We start from the raw sequence: 14,648 nt of genomic DNA on the forward strand, positions 1-14,648 counted from the left end.
CACTGTGTGGATCGGGGAACACATTTAACAGTGACACTGTGTGGATCAGTGAACACATTTAACAGTGACACTGTGTGGATCGGGGAACACATTTAACAGTGACACTGTGTTGACCAGGGAACACATTTAACAGTGACACTGTTTTGATCAGGGAACACATTTAACAGTGACACTGTGTTGACCAGGGAACACATTTAACAGTGACACTGTGTTGACCAGGGAACACATTTAACAGTGACACTGTGTTGATCAGGGAACACATTTAACAGTGACACTGTGTTGATCAGGGAACACATTTAGCAGTGACACTGTGTGGATCAGGGAACACATTTAGCAGTGACACTGTGTGGATCAGGGAACACATTTAGCAGTGACACTGTGTGGATCAGGGAACACATTTAACAGTGACACTGTGTTGACCAGGGAACACATTTAACAGTGACACTGTTTTGATCAGGGAACACATTTAACAGTGACACTGTGTTGACCAGGGAACACATTTAACAGTGACACTGTGTGGATCGAGGGACACATTTAACAGTGACACTGTGTGGATCAGGGAACACATTTAACAGTGACACTGTGTGGATCAGTGAACACATTTAACAGTGACACTGTGTGGATCGAGGGACACATTTAACAGTGACACTGTGTGGATCGAGGGACACATTTAACAGTGACACTGTGTTGATCGAGGGACACATTTAACAGTGACACTGTGTGGATCGAGGGACACATTTAACAGTGACACTGTGTGGATCGGGGAACACATTTAACAGTGACACTGTGTGGATCAGGGAACACATTTAACAGTGACACTGTGTGGATCGGGGAACACATTTAACAGTGACACTGTGTGGATCGGGGAACACATTTAACAGTGACACTGTGTGGATCAGGGGACACATTTAACAGTGACACTGTGTGGATCAGTGAACACATTTAACAGTGACACTGTGTGGATCAGTGAACACATTTAACAGTGACACTGTGTGGATCGGGGAACACATTTAACAGTGACACTGTGTGGATCAGGGGACACATTTAACAGTGACACTGTGTGGATCAGTGAACACATTTAACAGTGACACTGTGTGGATCAGGGGACACATTTAACAGTGACACTGTGTGGATCAGTGAACACATTTAACAGTGACACTGTGTGGATCGGGGAACACATTTAACAGTGACACTGTGTGGATCAGTGAACACATTTAACAGTGACACTGTGTGGATCGGGGAACACATTTAACAGTGACACTGTGTGGATCAGGGGACACATTTAACAGTGACACTGTGTGGATCAGGGGACACATTTAACAGTGACACTGTGTGGATCAGTGAACACATTTAACAGTGACACTGTGTGGATCGGGGAACACATTTAACAGTGACACTGTGTGGATCGAGGGACACATTTAACAGTGACACTGTGTTGATCAGGGAACACATTTAACAGTGACACTGTGTGGATCGAGGGACACATTTAACAGTGACACTGTGTGGATCAGGGAACACATTTAACAGTGACACTGTGTGGATCAGAGATGAAAGATCTGGCGTGCCTGAATGATGGCCGCAGGAACGCCAGATCTTTCATCTCTGTCAGATTTTCCATCACACCCTCCGGAGCGTGTTGTGGGCATTAAAATCGCCACACCACGTTACCTTACTTCTATCCTGGCCCTCCACCTTCTCCAGCACTTCCAGGTCCAATATCCGACAGGGATTATAGCAGTTCACTACCGCTACCAACCCCTCCCCTCAACCACACCTCCACCACCACATAGTCCTGTTCAATACCTCTGCCTAGCATCTTGTAAAAAAAAAAGTATTTGTTTTATGAAGGTGGCACCCCCCCCCCCCCCCCCCCACTCCCCTCCTCCCCCATCCCTCCCCCTGCATCTCTGTCCCTACGAACCACTACATATCCCTGTATGATAAACTCCCCAGTCGGTTTGAGCCATGTTTCCTGCCTCGGTTGAGTGAGGTCCTCTCCAACCTCTTCCCATGGCAACCCTGTCATACTCAGATGTGTCCCAGCTGCTTTCACTAGCAGCCGAATCCTCTCTGTTTTAGACGCTACTTTAGCAGTGCTATTGATAGCTCCTTCTATGGACGTCACCATCGTTCTCTCGTCTACGGTATGTACAGGGCCTTCTCGTCTACGGTATGTACAGGGCCTTCTGGTCTACGGTATGTACAGGGCCTTCTCGTCTACGGTATGTACAGGGCCTTCTCGTCTACGGTATGTACAGGGCCTTCTCGTCTACGGTATGTACAGGGCCTTCTCGTCTACGGTATGTACAGGGCCTTCTCGTCTACGGTATGTACAGGGCCTTCTCGTCTACGGTATGTACAGGGCCTTCTCGTCTACGGTATGTACAGGGCCTTCTCGTCTACGGTATGTACAGGGCCTTCTCGTCTACGGTATGTACAGGGCCTTCTCGTCTACGGTATGTACAGGGCCTTCTTGTCTACGGTATGTACAGGGCCTTCTTGTCTACGGTATGTACAGGGCCTTCTCGTCTACGGTATGTACAGGGCCTTCTCGTCTACGGTATGTACAGGGCCTTCTGGTCTACGGTATGTACAGGGCCTTCTTGTCTACGGTATGTACAGGGCCTTCTCGTCTACGGTATGTACAGGGCCTTCTCGTCTACGGTATGTACAGGGCCTTCTCGTCTACGGTATGTACAGGGCCTTCTCGTCTACGGTATGTACAGGGCCTTCTCGTCTACGGTATGTACAGGGCCTTCTTGTCTACGGTATGTGCAGGGCCTTCTGGTCTACGGTATGTACAGGGCCTTCTGGTCTACGGTATGTACAGGGCCTTCTGGTCTACGGTATGTACAGGGCCTTCTTGTCTACGGTATGTACAGGGCCTTCTGGTCTACGGTATGTACAGGGCCTTCTGGTCTACGGTATGTACAGGGCCTTCTGGTCTACGGTATGTACAGGGCCTTCTTGTCTACGGTATGTACAGGGCCTTCTGGTCTACGGTATGTACAGGGCCTTCTGGTCTACGGTATGTACAGGGCCTTCTGGTCTACGGTATGTACAGGGCCTTCTTGTCTACGGTATGTACAGGGCCTTCTGGTCTACGGTATGTACAGGGCCTTCTCGTCTACGGTATGTACAGGGCCTTCTCGTCTACGGTATGTACAGGGCCTTCTGGTCTACGGTATGTACAGGGCCTTCTGGTCTACGGTATGTACAGGGCCTTCTGGTCTACGGTATGTACAGGGCCTTCTCGTCTACGGTATGTACAGGGCCTTCTGGTCTACGGTATGTACAGGGCCTTCTGGTCTACGGTATGTACAGGGCCTTCTGGTCTACGGTATGTACAGGGCCTTCTCGTCTACGGTATGTACAGGGCCTTCTGGTCTACGGTATGTACAGGGCCTTCGGAAAGTATTCAGAGCCCTTGACTTTTTTTCCACATTTTGTTACGTTACAGCCATAATCTATAACGGATTAAAAAATAAATATATCCCTCATTAATCTATACACAATACCCCATAATGACAAAGGGAAAACAGGTTTTTAGAAATGTTTGCAAATGTATAAAATAAAATAAAACTGAAATAACTTATTTACATAAGTAAATATAAGTTCAATGATATAAGTTAAATTAAGGTTCAATACAAATAAATGTATTCAGACGCTTTGCTATGAGACTTGAAATTGAACTCAGGTGCATCCTGTTTCCATTGTTCATCCTTGAGATGTTTCTACAACTTGATTGGAGTCCACCTGTGGTAAATTCAATTGATTCAACATGATTTGGAAAGGCACACACCTGTCTATATAAGTGGCTTCGGGACAAGTCTCTGAATGTCCTTGAGTGGCCCAGCCAGAGCCTGGACTTGAACCCGATCTTACAACTCTGGAGAGACCTGAAAATAGATGTGCAGCGACGCTCCCCATCCAACCTGACAGAGCTTGAGAGGATCTGCAGAGAAGAATGGGAGAAACTCCCCCAATACAGGTGTTCCAAGCTTGTAGGGTCATTCCCAAGGAGACTCCAGGCTGTAATCGCTGCCAAAGGTGCTTCAACAAAGTACTGAGTAAAGGGTCTGAATACTTATGTAAATGTGATATTTCGGTCTTACATTTTTTATAAAGGAGTAAAAATTCCTAAAAACCTGTTTTTGCATTGTCATTATGGGGGGTAATGGTCATTATGTTGCAGGGGCGGCAGGTAGCCTAGTGGTTAGAGCATTGGGACAGTAACCGAAAGGTTGCTAGATCAAATCCCAGAGCTGGTAAAAATCTGTTGTTCTGCCCCTGAATAAGACAGTTAACCCACTGTTCCTAGACCGTCATTATAAATAAAAATGTCTTTTTAACAGACTTGCCTTGTTAAATAAAAATTGTGTGTAGATTTATGCAAAAACAATTTAATACATTTTAGAATAAGGCTGTAATGAAACAAAATGTGGGCCTCCCGGGTGGCGCAGTGGCGCCAGCTGTGCCATCAGAGTCCCTGGGTTCGCGCCCAGGCTCTGACCCGTACGGGAGTTGTAGCGATGAGACAAGATAGTAGTAGCTACTACAACAATTGGATACCACAAAATTGGGGAGAAAAAGGGGTAAAATTCACAATAAAATAAAATGAAAAACTAAAAAAAATGAAACAAAATGTGGAAAAAGTCTTAATACTTTCTGAATACCATATCGCAGCCCAACTGCCCTGTAACCCCCAGTCTAGAACCTCTTACCCATCTCTCCCTTGAACCTGGGCCACCCTCACTAACTTTGCATGAGACACCCTTCTCTACTGGGCCACCCTCACTGCCTCAGCATGAGACACCCTTCTCTCCTGGGCCACCCTCACTGCCTCAGCATGAGACACCCTTCCCTCTCTGGGCCACCCTCACTGCCTCAGCATGAGACACCCTTCCCTCCTGGGCCACCCTCTCTGGGCCACCCTCACTGGGCCACCCTCTCTGGGCCACCCTCTCTGGGCCACCCTCTCTGGGCCACCCTCTCTGGGCCACCCTCTCTGGGCCACCCTCTCTGGGCCACCCTCACTGGGCCACCCTCTCTGGGCCACCCTCTCTGGGCCACCCTCTCTGGGCCACCCTCCTGGGCCACCCTCTCTGGGCCACCCTCTCTGGGCCACCCTCTCTGGGCCACCCTCTCTGGGCCACCCTCTCTGGGCCACCCTCTCTGGGCCACCCTCCTGGGCCACCCTCACTGCCTCAGCATGAGACACCCTTCCCTCTCTGGGCCACCCTCCTGGGCCACCCTCCTGGGCCACCCTCTCTGGGCCACCCTCCTGGGCCACCCTCACTGCCTCAGCATGAGACACCCTTCCCTCTCTGGGCCACCCTCCTGGGCCACCCTCTCTGGGCCACCCTCTCTGGGCCACCCTCTCTGGGCCACCCTCTCTGGGCCACCCTCCTGGGCCACCCTCTCTGGGCCACCCTCTCTGGGCCACCCTCTCTGGGCCACCCTCTCTGGGCCACCCTCCTGGGCCACCCTCCTGGGCCACCCTCTCTGGGCCACCCTCCTGGGCCACCCTCTCTGGGCCACCCTCTCTGGGCCACCCTCTCTGGGCCACCCTCTCTGGGCCACCCTCTCTGGGCCACCCTCTCTGGGCCACTACATGCCACACTATGAGCACCCCCCACAGCTGCAGCACTTTGTCCTTACTCACGCTCCCCTCCACACCTGGCACACCTCTTTCTCTCTTTACATGCTGTTGCCACATGCCCAAACCTCTGGCAGTGTAGGTACCTAAGCCCTCACATAATAACTCATATATCCTTTGGTTGCTTTATTTAGCAATACCCTGAACAAAACAAAGGAGATGATCGTGGACTTCATGAAACAGCAGAGGGAGCACCCCCCCTATCCACATCGACGGGACGGTAGTGGAGAAGGTGGTAAGTTTTAAGTTCCTCGGCGTACACATCACGGACAAACTGAAATGGTCCACCCACACAGACAGCGTGGTGAAGAAGGCGCAGCAGCGCCTCTTCAACCTCAGGAGGCTGAATAAATTTGGCTTGTCACCAAAAAGACTCTCGAGAGCATCCTGTCGGGCTGTATCACCGCCTGGTATGGCAACTGCTCCGCCCACAACCGCAAGGCTCTCCAGAGGGTAGTGAGGTCTGCACAACGCATCACCGGGGGCAAACTACCTGCCCTCCAGGACACCTACACCACCCGATGTCACAGGAAGGCCATAAAGATCATCAAGGACAACAACCACCCGATCCACTGCCTGTTCACCCCGTTACCATCCAGAAGGCGAGGTCAGTACAGGTGCATCAAAGCTGGGACCGAGAGACTGAAAAACAGCTTCTATCTCAAGGCCATCAGACTGTTAAACAGCCACCACTAACATTGAGTGGCTGCTGCCAACATACTGACTCAACTCCAGCCACTTTAATAATAAAAATGGATGTAATAAATGTATCACTAGTCACTTTAAACAATGCTACTATATATCATGTTTACATACCCTACATTACTCATCTCATATGTATATACTGTACTCTATACCATCTACTGCATCTTGCCAATGCCGTTCGGCAAATTGCTCATTCATATATATTTATGTACATATTCTAAATTCATTCCTTTACACTTGTGTGTATAAGGTAGTTGTGAAATTGTTAGATTACTCGTTGGTTATTACTGCACGGTCGGAACTAGAAGCACAAGCATTTCGCTACACTCGCATTAACATCTGCTAACCATGTGACCATTAACATCTGCTAACCATGTGACCATTAACATCTGCTAACCATGTGACCATTAACATCTGCTAACCATGTGACCATTAACATCTGCTAACCATGTGACCATTAACATCTGCTAACCATGTGACCATTAACATCTGCTAACCATGTGACCATTAACATCTGCTAACCATGTGACCATTAACATCTGCTAACCATGTGACCATTAACATCTGCTAACCATGTGACCAATAACATCTGCTAACCATGTGACCAATAACATCTGCTAACCATGTGACCATTAACATCTGCTAACCATGTGACCATTAACATCTGCTAACCATGTGACCATTAACATCTGCTAACCATGTGACCATTAACATCTGCTAACCATGTGACCATTAACATCTGCTAACCATGTGACCATTAACATCTGCTAACCATGTGTAACAAATAACATTTTATTTTATTTTATTTGAACAGAATAGACATGCTATCTACCTGCATCCCACTGCTGGCTTGCTTCTGAAGCTAAGCAGGGTTGGTCTTGGTCCGTCCCTGGATGGGAGACCAGATGCTGCTGGCTTGCTTCTGAAGCTAAGCAGGGTTGGTCTTGGTCCGTCCCTGGATGGGAGACCAGATACTGCTGGCTGGCTTCTGAAGCTAAGCAGGGTTGGTCCTGGTCAGTCCCTGGATGGGAGACCAGATGCTGCTGGCTTGCTTCTGAAGCTAAGCAGGGTTGGTCTTGGTCTGTCCCTGGAAGGGAGACCAGATACTGCTGGCTGGCTTCTGAAGCTAAGCAGGGTTGGTCCTGGCCAGTCCCTGGATGGGAGACCAGATGCTGCTGGCTGGCTTCTGAAGCTAAGCAGGGTTGGTCCTGGCCAGTCCCTGGATGGGAGACCAGATGCTGCTGGCTTGCTTCTGAAGCTAAGCAGGGTTGGTCTTGGTCCGTCCCTGGATGGGAGACCAGATGCTGCTGGCTGGCTTCTGAAGCTAAGCAGGGTTGGTCCTGGCCAGTCCCTGGATGGGAGACCAGATGCTGCTGGCTTGCTTCTGAAGCTTAGCAGGGTTGGTCCTGGCCAGTCCCTGGATGGGAGACCAGATGCTGCTGGCTTGCTTCTGAAGCTTAGCAGGGTTGGTCCTGGCCAGTCCCTGGATGGGAGACCAGATGCTGCTGGCTTGCTTCTGAAGCTAAGCAGGGTTGGTCCTGGCCAGTCCCTGGATGGGAGACCAGATGCTGCTGGCTTGCTTCTGAAGCTAAGCAGGGTTGGTCTTGGTCAGTCCCTGGATGGGAGACCAGATGCTGCTGGCTTGCTTCTGAAGCTAAGCAGGGTTGGTCCTGGTCAGTCCCTGGATGGGAGACCAGATGCTGCTGGAAGTGGTGTTGGAGGGCCAGTAGGAGGCACTATTTCCTCTGGTCTAAAAAAAATATCCCAATGCCCCAGGGCAGTGATTGGGACACTGCCCTGTGTAGGGTGCCTTCTTTCGGATGGGACGTTAAAGAGGTGTCCTGACTCTCAGAGGTCATTAAAGAGCCCATGGCACTTATCGTAAGAGTAGGGGTGTTAACCCCGGTGTCCTGGCTAAATTCCCAAGCTGTCCCTCATACCATCACAGTCACCTAATAATCCCCAGTTTATGATTGGCTCATTCGTCCCCCTCCTCTCCCCTGTAACTATTCCCCAGGTCGTTGCTGTAAATGAGAATGTGTTCTTACCTGGTTAAATATAAGTAATCTTTGAACATTCACTAAAATGCCTCCTCTCAGGTTTAGTGCTGACACTCACAGGCACTCCTGTCATCAGTCCAGATAATCAACACCACCCCTTTAAACCACCGTATCCCTGCATGATCAGTCCAGATAATCACCACCACTCCTGTTATCACCCCTTTAAACCACTGTATCCCTGCTTGATCAGTCCAGATAATCAACACCACTCCTGTTATCACCTCTTTAAACCACTGTTTCCCTGCTTGATCAGTCCAGCTGCTCCACACCACCTTACACTTCCCTCTTTGTTTCACTCTGAGCACCATGTCCAACACCAACAAGATCCCATCTCTCTGCACCATGTCCTTACAGAACACCAACAAGATCCCATCTCTCTGCACCATGTCCTTACAGAACACCAACAAGATCCCATCTCTCTGCTCCATGTCCTTACAGAACACCAACAAGATCCCATCTCTCTGCGCCATGTCCTTACAGAACACCAACAAGATCCCATCTCTCTGCTCCATGTCCTTATAGAACACCAACAAGATCCCATCTCTCTGCACCATGTCCTTACAGAACACCAGCAGGCTCCCATCCCTCTGCTCCATGTCCTTACAGAACACCAACAAGATCCCATCTCTCTGCGCCATGTCCTTACAGAACACCAACAAGATCCCATCTCTCTGCGCCATGTCAATTGGCTATGACTGTATGTTCAGGGAATCCTAAATTTGAACTATCTTTCTGGAATATCTCGTTGTTTGAATACGTATTTATTTGGCGTAGGCTACGGACAAACAGTAATACCCTGATGAAGACAGTTTGGCTGTCGAAAACGTTGGTAATTACATTTTTGCATCTGAGCTCCTAGAGTGTGCGGCTCTCTTTTATTTTCAAGTTTTCTACTCCGTTAGCCAGCACCTCGTCTTAATAGGTGTTCTACTCCGCTAGCCAGCACCTCGTCTTAACAGGTGTTCTACTCCGCTAGCCAGCACCTCGTCTTAATAGGTGTTCTACTCCGCTAGCCAGCACCTCGTCTTAATAGGTGTTCTACTCCGCTAGCCAGCACCTCGTCTTAATAGGTGTTCTACTCCGCTAGCCAGCACCTCGTCTTAATAGGTGTTCTACTCCGCTAGCCAGCACCTCGTCTTAATAGGTGTTCTATTCCGCTAGCCAGCACCTCGTCTTAATAGGTGTTCTACTCCGCTAGCCAGCACCTCGTCTTAATAGGTGTTCTACTCCGCTAGCCAGCACCTCGTCTTAATAGGTGTTCTACTCCGTTAGCCAGCACCTCGTCTTAATAGGTGTTCTACTCCGCTAGCCAGCACCTCGTCTTAATAGGTGTTCTACTCCGCTAGCCAGCACCTCGTCTTAATAGGTGTTCTACTCCGCTAGCCAGCACCTCGTCTTAATAGGTGTTCTACTCCGCTAGCCAGCACCTCGTCTTAATAGGTGTTCTACTCCGCTAGCCAGCACCTCGTCTTAATAGGTGTTCTACTCCGTTAGCCAGCACCTCGTCTTAATAGGTGTTCTACTCCGCTAGCCAGCACCTCGTCTTAATAGGTGTTCTACTCCGCTAGCCAGCACCTCGTCTTAATAGGTGTTCTACTCCGCTAGCCAGCACCTCGTCTTAATAGGTGTTCTACTCCGTTAGCCAGCACCTCGTCTTAATAGGTGTTCTACTCCGCTAGCCAGCACCTCGTCTTAATAGGTGTTCTACTCCGCTAGCCAGCACCTCGTCTTAATAGGTGTTCTACTCCGCTAGCCAGCACCTCGTCTTAATAGGTGTTCTACTCCGCTAGCCAGCACCTCGTCTTAACAGGTGTTCTACTCCGCTAGCCAGCACCTCGTCTTAATAGGTGTTCTACTCCGCTAGCCAGCACCTCGTCTTAATAGGTGTTCTACTCCGCTAGCCAGCACCTCGTCTTAACAGGTGTTCTACTCCGCTAGCCAGCACCTCGTCTTAATAGGTGTTCTACTCCGTTAGCCAGCACCTCGTCTTAATAGGTGTTCTACTCCGCTAGCCAGCACCTCGTCTTAATAGGTGTTCTACTCCGCTAGCCAGCACCTCGTCTTAATAGGTGTTCTACTCCGCTAGCCAGCACCTCGTCTTAATAGGTGTTCTACTCCGCTAGCCAGCACCTCGTCTTAATAGGTGTTCTACTCCGCTAGCCAGCACCTCGTCTTAATAGGTGTTCTACTCCGCTAGCCAGCACCTCGTCTTAATAGGTGTTCTACTCCGCTAGCCAGCACCTCGTCTTAATAGGTGTTCTACTCCGTTAGCCAGCACCTCGTCTTAATAGGTGTTCTACTCCGCTAGCCAGCACCTCGTCTTAATAGGTGTTCTACTCCGCTAGCCAGCACCTCGTCTTAATAGGTGTTCTACTCCGCTAGCCAGCACCTCGTCTTAATAGGTGTTCTACTCCGTTAGCCAGCACCTCGTCTTAATAGGTGTTCTACTCCGCTAGCCAGCACCTCGTCTTAATAGGTGTTCTACTCCGCTAGCCAGCACCTCGTCTTAATAGGTGTTCTACTCCGCTAGCCAGCACCTCGTCTTAATAGGTGTTCTACTCCGCTAGCCAGCACCTCGTCTTAACAGGTGTTCTACTCCGCTAGCCAGCACCTCGTCTTAATAGGTGTTCTACTCCGCTAGCCAGCACCTCGTCTTAATAGGTGTTCTACTCCGCTAGCCAGCACCTCGTCTTAACAGGTGTTCTACTCCGCTAGCCAGCACCTCGTCTTAACAGGTGTGTGTTTCTTTTTCTTCTACGGACAAACAGTAGTCAGTTCTGGTTCATAAACCGTTACGTTTGACTACTCGATCCCCTGTTGCGGACATTCTCTTACATATCATCTATCGAGGTCATTACAATACGATTAATTGAACATATCTGAAAGTACACAGTTTAAAAAAAAAACATTTTTTTTTCCCCTCTCCATTATTTAAAATGTGTCGACCAATGTTTTGTATTGTCACGGCTTTCTTCTGTTGAAGGAGAGGCGAACCAAAACGCAGCGTGGTTATTTAGATACATCTTTAATAAGGATGAAAATAGAACAATATAGAAAAACAAGATCCGTGAAAAACCGAAAACAGCCCTATCTGGTGTAACAAACACAAAGACAGGAACAATCACCCACAAAACCCAACACCAAACAGGCTACCTAAATATGGTTCCCAATCAGAGACAATGACTGACACCTGCTTCTGATTGAGAACCATATCAGGCCAAACACAGAAACAGACAAATTAGACATACAACATAGAATGCCCACTCAGATCACACCCTGACCAAACAAAACATAGAAACATACAAAGCAAACTATGGTCAGGGTGTGACATGTATTTAATTTAATCTAGTGCCGCCAGGCATAGCCAATGCTAAGATTCATTCAAATATTTGTATTGCATAGAATCTATGATTGTAACATTCATATTCTCATGTTTCTTCAGAATGCTGAACTTTGAGTGTAAGTATGTACAGGGCCTTCAGAAAGCATTCATACCCCTTGACTTATTCCACATTTCGTTGTGTTACAGCCTGAATAAAAAAATTGATTAAATGGGTTTTTTTTCTTTCTCAAACATCTAGACACAATACCCCATAATGACAAAGTGAAAACATGTTTTTTCCGAAACGTTTGCAAATGTATTGAAAATTAAATACAGAAATATCTTGTTTATATAAGTATTCACACCTCTGAGTCAATACATGTTAGAATCACCTTTGTTAGCGATTAAAGCTGTGAGTCTTCCTGGGTACGTCTCCGAGAGCTGTGAGTCTTCCTGGGTACGTCTCTAAGAGCTGTGAGTCTATCTGGGTACGTCTCTGAGAGCGGTGAGTCTTTCTGGGTAAGTCTCTAAGAGTGGTGAGTCTTTCTGGGTAAGTCTCTAAGAGCTGTGAGTCTTTCTGGGTAAGTCTCTAAGAGCTGTGAGTCTTCCTGGGTACGTCTCTAAGAGCGGTGAGTCTTCCTGGGTCAGTCTCTAAGAGCTGTGAGTCTTTCTGGGTCAGTCTCTAAGAGCCGTGAGTCTTCCTGGGTACGTCTCTAAGAGATTTCCACATCTGGATTGTACAATATCTGCCCATTATTATTCTCTCAATTCTTCAAGCTCTGGCAAATTGGTTGTTGATCATTACTAAACAGCCACGTTCTGGTCTTGCCATAGATTTACAAGAAGATTTAGGTTAAAACTGTAACTCGGCAACTCAAGAACATTCACTGTGTTCTTGGTAAGCAACTCCAGTGTAGATTTGGCCTTGTGTTTTAGGTTATTGTCCTGCTGAAAGGTGAATTAATCTCCCAGTGTCTGGTGTAAAGCAGACTGAACCAGGTTTTCCTCTAGGATTTTTCCTGTGCTTAGCTCCATTCCGTTTATGTTGTATCCTGAAAAACTCCTCAGTCCTTAACGATTACAAGCATACCCATGATGCAACCACCACTATGCTTAAAAATATGATGAGTGGTACTCAGTAATGTGTTGTATTGGATTTGCCCCAAACATAACACTTTGTATTAAGTACAAAAAAAGTGAATCGCTTTGCCAAATTTTTAGCAATTTTACTTTAGTGCCTTGTTGCAAACAGGAAGCATGTTTTGGAAAATGTTTGTTCTGTACAGGCTTCCTTCTTTCACTCTCTCATTTAGGTTAGTATTGTGGAGTAACTACAATGTTGTTGATCCATCCTCAGTTTCCTATCACAGCCATTACACTCGGTAACTATTTTAAAGTCACTACTGGCCTCATGATGAAATCCCTGAGTGGTTTCCTTCCTCTCTGGCAACTGAGTTAGGAAAGACGCCTGTATCTTTGTAGTGACTGGGTGTATTGGTACACCATCCAAAGTGTAATTAATAACTTCACCAGGCTCATGCTTTTTTTTACTCATCTACCAATGGGTGCCCTTCTTTGTGAGGCATTGGAAAACCTCCTGTAACGGCTGTTGGAAGGAGTGGAGGACCAAGGTGCAGCGTGGTACGTGTTCATCTTTATTATTGGAACTGAACACTGACCAACCAAAATAACCAAGAGAAAGAACGAAAAAACCCAAACAGTTCTGTCTGGTGCAGAAAAGACACAAAACAGAAAACAACTACCCACAAAAAAACGCAGTGGGAAAAAGCTACCTAAATATGGTTCTCAATCAGAGACAACGATAGACAGCTGCCTCGGATTGAGAACCACACCAGGCCAAAACAACAAAGAAATATAAAACATAGAAAATGAACATAGAATGGCCACCCTAGTCACACCCTGGCCTAACCAACATAGAGAATAAAAAGCCTCGCTATGGCCAGGGCATAGAATGCCCACCCCTAGTCACACCCTGGCCTAACCAAAATAGAGAATAAAAAGCCTCTCTATGGCCAGAACATAGAATGCCCACCCTAGTCACACCCTGGCCTAACCAACATAGAGAATAAAAAGCCTCGCTATGGCCAGGACATAGAATGCCCACCCTAGTCACACCCTGGCCTAACCAAAATAGAGAATAAAAAGCCTCGCTATGGCCAGGGCATAGAATGCCCACCCTAGTCACACCCTGGCCTAACCAACATAGAGAATTAAAAGCCTCTCTATGGCCAGGGCATAGAATGCCCACCCCTAGTCACACCCTGGCCTAACCAACATAGAGAATAAAAAGCCTCTCTATGGCCAGGGCATAGAATGCCCACCCTAGTCACACCCTGGCCTAACCAACATAGAGAATAAAAAGCCTCGCTATGGCCAGGACATAGAATGCCCACCCCTAGTCACACCCTGGCCTAACCAACATAGAGAATAAAAAGCCTCTCTATGGCCAGGACATAGAATGCCCACCCCTAGTCACACCCTGGCCTAACCAACATAGAGAATAAAAAGCCTCTCTATGGCCAGGGCATAGAATGCCCACCCTAGTCACACCCTGGCCTAACCAACATAGAGAATTAAAAGCCTCTCTATGGCCAGGACATAGAATGCCCACCCCTAGTCACACCCTGGCCTAACCAACATAGAGAATAAAAAGCCTCTCTATGGCCAGGACATAGAATGCCCACCCCTAGTCACACCCTGGCCTAACCAACATAGAGAATAAAAAGCCTCTCTATGGCCAGGGTATAGAATGCCCACCCCTAGTCACACCCTAGCCTAACCAACATAGAGAATAAAAAGCCTCTCTATGGCCAGAACATAGAATGCCCACCCTAGTCACACCCTGGCCTAACCAACATAGAGAATAAAAAGCCTCTCTATG

This window comes from Oncorhynchus mykiss, chromosome 8 (assembly GCF_057628025.1).
Source record: "Oncorhynchus mykiss isolate SJ-2025 chromosome 8, ASM5762802v1, whole genome shotgun sequence".
Classification (NCBI taxonomy): domain Eukaryota; kingdom Metazoa; phylum Chordata; class Actinopteri; order Salmoniformes; family Salmonidae; genus Oncorhynchus; species Oncorhynchus mykiss.